The 6,686-nt window shown below is 36.9% G+C and overlaps 1 pseudogene; it reads left to right on the forward strand.

Annotated features, from left to right (window-relative positions):
* The first annotated feature begins 901 nt into the window (after window positions 1-901).
* LOC140954869 (uncharacterized) lies at window positions 902-5,676 on the forward strand (annotated as a pseudogene).
* Window positions 5,677-6,686: the final 1,010 nt, after the last annotated feature.

Here is a 6,686-nt window from a genome sequence, read left to right on the forward strand (position 1 = left end):
CCAACAAGCTTTCAATTTGAAACCGGGCATGATTCAACTTCTTCCCACATTTTACGGTATGGATTCTGAAAATCCATACATACACATTAAGGACTTTGAAGAGGTATGTAATACTTTTATTGATAGAACATGCACTGAGGAAACTATTCGGCTTAAATTGTTCCCATTTTCTCTAAAGGATAAAGCCAAGCTTTGGCTAAACTCCTTACGTCCTAGGTCTATAGGTACATGGAGAGAAATGCAAGCTGAATTTTTGAAAAAATACTTCCCCACTCATAGGACGGCAGCCTTACAACGTCAAATGATGAATTTTTCTTGTAGTCCAAATGAGTCATTTCACCAAGCTTGGGAAAGGTTCAAAGACTTGTTAAATGCATGCCCCCACCATGGTTTTGAGATGTGGAGGTTAGTGAGTTTCTTCTACGACTCTCTTACCGCAGATTTTAAAAAGCTAGTGTCAACCATGTGTAATGGTGAGTTTTATGACAAAGAACCAAGTGAAGCCTTCGATTTTTTTGATCAATTGGCTGAAAACACAAAGCAATGGGAGACTTCTCTCCCACTTCATGTTGAGTCTAGAAACACCATTTCTCATTCAAGTGGGAAGTTCCAATTAAAAGAGACTGATGATCTTAATGCTAGATTAGCCTCATTGGCTAGGAAAGTAGAGTCTCTTGAGATTAAAAAAGTGCATGTCATGAGTGAACAACAAGAGGAAAGTTGTGTTGTTTGTGAGAGCAAAGGGCATAGGACAACTGAGTGTCCTACCATTCCAGCCTTTAAGGAAGTGCTATATGGCCAAACTTCTGATTCAAGTAATGTTAGAAAGCCATTTTCAAACCAAGTAGGCAATCCCTACTCTAAGACCTATAATCCTGGATGGAGGAACCATCCAAATTTTGGATGGAGAAATGAGGGCTCTTCAGTACCTCAAACATTTCAATCTCCACCCCAACCATTTCATGCTCCCACACATAACACATACCAACCACCTCATAAGAGATCCCTAGAGGATACTCTTCAACAATTCATGCAAACACAAGGAGGAATCAACAACCAAGCTTACAAATTTCAAGACCAGACCAATAGGACCTTAGATGACATTCGAAGTCAACTCACCAAGTTGACTCAATCACTAAGCATTCAAGAGAAGGGAAAGATCCCAGCTCAACCAATGCCAAATCCTAGAGGTCAGGTACTCATGAGTGAATCCTCACTTAGTGAACCTTCAAACCATGAACAAGTCCAAGCCATCACTACCCTTAGAAGTGGAAAGATTGTTGACAAAGCTATAGGTTTTGGGATTCCTAAAGGTATTGTGGAGGAGAAATCTAGGGAGAGTGAAGAGGGAATCAAAACACAAGTGACAAATGAGAGTTTGAGTGACAAAGAAGGCGAGATAAATGAGAAAGAGATGAGTGAGAAAGGAGATGATTCAAGAAAAATTGGAGTCAAAGTGAGTGATTTAGAATTTGTTCCTAGAGCACCATTTCCACAGAGGTTAGGGAAACCTAAACATGATCTTATGAACTCGGAAATCTATGAATTGTTCAAACAAGTGAAAGTCAACATTCCACTCCTTGATGCAATTAAACAAGTCCCATCTTATGCAAAGTTCCTTAAGGACTTATGCACAGTTAAAAGGAGATTGAATGTGAAAGAAAGAGCCTTTCTAACTGAGCATGCTAGTGCCATCATCCAGTTTAAGACCCCTCTCAAATACAAAGATCCTGGTTGTCCTACCATTTCATGCATTATTGGAAGTTATAAGATAGACCAAGCTTTGTTGGATTTAGGAGCAAGTGTGAATTTGATACCCTACACTGTTTACGAACAGTTAGGTTTAGGAGAAATCAAGCCTACTCGAATCACCCTTCAATTAGCTGATAGGTCAATCAAGATTCCTAGGGGTATTGTTGAGGATGTGTTGGTCCAAGTAGATAAATTCTACTTTCCTGTTGATTTTGTAGTGTTAGACACCGCACCTATTCAAGGTTCTAATGCTCCCATCCCAGTCATCTTAGGTAGACCTTTCCTAGCTACATCCAATGCTTTAATTAACTGTAGGAATGGGGTGATGAAATTGTCTTTTGGGAATATGAATGTGGAGATGAACATATTCAATGTCTCCAAACAAATTGGTGAACATGAGGACATTAGAGAGGTAGATTGGATCCAAACAATTTGTCAAGAACACTTTGAGAGAGAATGGGTAAAGGATCCATTGGAAAGAACTTTAATTAATGATGAAAGACTTTATTCTTTGGAATGTGTTGATGAGGAAGTAAGAGAACTCGAGACTTATCTAGATCCAATGCCTATTATGTCAATAGGTCAATGGACCCCATCGTTTGAGCCTTTGATTTCACCCCAAGTAAAAGTGGAGGCATCTCTTGTCCAACCTTATAAACCAGAAAGGAAGCCTTTACCGAGTGATCTTAAGTATGCTTTTCTAGGGGAAGATGAATCATATCCTATTGTGATTTCATCAAAACTTAGCATAGAGCAGGAACAAGAACTTTTGAGAGTGGTGAGAAAACACAAGAAAGCAATTGGGTGGACAATCACTGACTTGAAAGGAATTAGCCCTCTTTTATGTACACATAGAATTTATCTTGAAGAAGAGGCTAAATCTGTGAGGCAAATGCAAAGACGATTGAACCCAAACATGAAGGAAGTAGTGAGAGGTGAAATGCTTTAACTACTTGATGCGGGTATCATTTACCCCATTGCAAACTCAAAATGGGTTAGTCCAACCCAAGTTGTCCCAAAACATCTGGAGTCACTGTCGTAAAAAATGAAAATAATGAGTTAGTACCAACTAGAATCCAAACTGGCTGGCGTATGTGCATTGATTATCGTAAGTTGAACATGGTGACTAGGAAGGACCATTTTCCGCTTCCATTTTTAGACCAAGTGCTTGAAAGAGTAGCCGGAAGAGCTTTCTATTGTTTTCTTGATGGATACTCAGGTTACAACCAAATTGAGATTTCTTTAGAAGACCAAGAAAAAACCACTTTCACTTGTCCTTTTGGTACCTATGCTTATAGAAAAATGCCTTTTGGCTTGTGTAATGCACCAGCCACTTTTCAAAGGTGTATGATGAGTATCTTTAGTGACATGGTGGAAAATTTTTTGGAAGTTTTCATGGATGATTTTTCAGTTTATGGGGATTCTTATGAGTTGTGTCTAATGCATTTAGAAAAAGTTCTTGAAAGATGTGAAGAGAGCAATCTTGTACTTAATTGGGAGAAGTGTCATTTTATGGTGACACATGGCATTGTCTTAGGTCACATTGTTTCTTCAAAAGGGATAGAGGTGGATAAGTCAAAAGTTGAAGTCATTCAAAAATTACCTACCCCTAGGACTGTGAAAGATGTGAGATCCTTTTTAGGACACGCTGGTTTCTATCGAAGATTCATTCATTCTTTTAGTACCATTGCCAAACCATTGTGTAACTTGTTGTCTCAAGATGTCCAATTTGATTGGACATCAAAATGTCAAGAAGCTTTTGAAAAGCTTAAAGGGTTGTTGACCACTACACCAATCATGCAAGCTCCTGATTGGTCTTTACCATTTGAACTGATGTGTGATGCTAGTGATTTTGCGGTTGGGGCTGTTTTAGGGCAAAGAAAAGATAAGAAGCCTCATGTCATTTATTATGCTAGCAAGACTTTGAATGATGCTCAATTGAATTACACTACAACCGAAAAAGAACTCTTAGCTGTGGTCTTTGCATTAGACAAGTTCAGGTCTTATTTGGTTGGATCTCTTGTTATTGTTTTCACTGATCATGCAGCATTGAAATACTTGCTCACAAAACAGGATGCCAAGCCACGTTTGATTCGATGGATCTCCTACTCCAAGAGTTAACCTTGAAATTCGAGATAAAAAGGGAGTAGAGAATGTAGTGGCTGATCATTTGTCCCGTCTTTCAAGCTATGAGACCACAACTGATGAATCTCCAATAAATGAATTCTTTGCTGATGAAAATTTATTTTGTGCAGGTACTGTTTCCTACATTGGCTCTCCATGGTATGCTGACATAGCAAATTACCTAGCCACAAGTCAGATTCCTTCTCATTGGTCTAAACTTGATAAACAAAAATTCTTGCGCAACGTGCGTACTTTTTTTTGGGATGACCCCTACCTATTTAAATATTGCCCTGACCAAATTGTTAGGCGGTGCATCCCTGATCATGAAATTCCAAGTGTCATTAATTTTTGTCATGCATTAGCCTGTGGTGGGCATTTCTCTTCCAAGAAAACCACTGCCAAGATCTTGCAATGTGGTTTTTATTGGCCCACTATGTTCAAAGATGTCCATGCCTTCTGTGTTGCATGTGACCGATGCCAACGACTAGGTAACCTCACTAGGCGTAACATGATGCCCCTTAACCCCATTCTTGTTTTGGAAATATTTGATTGTTGGGGGATTGATTTCATGGGACCTTTTCCAAGTTCATTTGGCTAGCACTTCATCCTTGTAGCTGTTGATTATGTGTCTAAATGGGTGGAGGCCATTGCATCTCGCACCAATGACCATCGAGTTGTTGTCAAATTCTTGAAAGAAAATATTTTCTCTCGTTTTGGCATGCCCCGGGCTATGATTAGTGATGGGGGAAAGCATTTTTGTAACAAGCCCGTTGGGATGTTGATGAGAAAATATGGTGTAATTCACAAGGTCAGTACCCCATATCACCCACAGACTAGTGGCCAAGCTGAGTTGGCAAATAGGGAGATCAAAAACATTTTAGAGAAAACAGTTAATCCAAACCGTAAGGATTGGTCCCTACGACTAGTTGATGCTTTGTGGGCATATCGCACTACTTACAAGACCTCTTTAGGAATGTCTCCTTATAGGCTAGTTTATGGAAAACCTTGTCATCTCCCTGTTGAGATTGAGCATCGTGCATATTGGGCCATCCGGCAATTCAATGACAATGAAAACGAGGTTGAAAAAAATAGAAAGCTTCAATTGGATGAATTAGAGGAGCTGAGAAATGATGCATTTGAAAATGCAAAAATTTCAAAACATAAGATGAAAGCTTTGCATGATAAACATATTTTTAGAAAATCCTTTCATATTGGTCAAAAGGTTCTCTTGTATAATTCACGATTACATCTCTTTCCTGGGAAGTTGAGGACAAAATGGATTGGTCCATTTGTGATTAAATCCATCTCTGAGCACGGTGCATTTGAGGTAGAAAATCCTAAGAATGGAAATGTTTTCAAAGTAAATGGTCATCGATTGAAACCTTATCTTGAAAACGTTGTGGCTGAAGTTGAGACATTGGATCTTGAAGATCCAATACCATTGTAGTATCAGAAGTAATGAGTTTTTATTTTTACTTTTATTTTTTTTCATTTTTATTTTTATTTTTATTTTCTTTCTTCCATCTCTTATATTTTCTTGTTCATGCATTACGGACAATGCATTATTTTAAGTTGGGGGGGGTATGAGGTTCTTTATTTTCAAAAAAAAAAAAAATCAATGTTTTCTTTTAGTTGTGATATGCAGGTTAAAAAAAATCAAGCAAGAAGTCAGCTCATGTCCAAGTCAATCAGACATTCATCCTTGAAAACAAAAGGGGAGTAACAGTTTTCTAATCGTTATACTTTTCTTCTCTTTCTTGTTTACATTGAGGATAATGTAAAACTTAATTTTAGATATTTGATTATGTTGAATGCTTGAGATAACCATGCTTGTTTAAAAAAAAAAAAGAACTTGCATTCGAATGTGAATGAGACTTGTTTGGGATCAACATTACATTTTTGGATTCATTATTGTGTTGAACATTGCATGCTTTAATTTGGGATAGATAATATCTTATAAAGCAAGATATAGCATACTTTTTTTTTTTAGATTATTGAAGTACATCTTTCCTTGTAAAAGTTGTGTGAGTTGTGTGATTATGCATGAAAGATGAGTGTGATGCTTTACTTGTGATTATCCCTTTTGATCTAGTCCTAAACAAGGTTTAAGTAAATAAAGTAATAATTATTACACAAATAAATAAATAAATGTGTACAAAGTTCTATCTACTCCAATGTTTTGAGTTGCTCAGTAACTAGGGGTATTCATCACAAATGTTTATCTTTACGTCAAAAGGCAGCTTGAAATATGAGTATGCAAAAGCACTTTAAGTTTGTGACTTTGTGAGTAACCGGGTGCATTCATCACAAATGTTTGTATTCGCGTCAAAAAGGGAAGTGACCACTTAAAGAAAAAGAATAAATAATATCTTCAAAAAAAAAAAAGAAAAAAAAAAGGAAAAATATATATAGATATTTCTTTAGTTTGCTACCTTGTTTGTAGTAGTGAAAAGGGAAGATTACAAGTTGAGTTTTCGCGTGAATCAATTATGTTGGTTGCATGATAAATACGATTGAATTTGGAATTTTTGTATGGATGTTTGACTTAGAGAATGTGAGTATGCTTATTTTTCTTTATTTGCTATTGTGTGCACCAAGTTAAAGATACCAATGTTTGCATGATAGGTCCTTTAAGTGTGATGAGTCGAGCCTAATTATGTTATTATTATTGTTTTTATTTTAAAGGTTTTATGTTTTGTTTTGCTTGAGGACTAGCAAAATCTAAGTTGGGGGGTGTGATTGTGCATCAAAAGTATCATTAAGTCTTTTATTTTACATATGTATTTATTGTTTTTTATTTGGGTTTTTAT

The sequence above is a fragment of the Populus alba genome, chromosome 17 (assembly GCF_005239225.2).
Source record: "Populus alba chromosome 17, ASM523922v2, whole genome shotgun sequence".
In the NCBI taxonomy this organism is placed as follows: Eukaryota; Viridiplantae; Streptophyta; class Magnoliopsida; order Malpighiales; family Salicaceae; genus Populus; species Populus alba.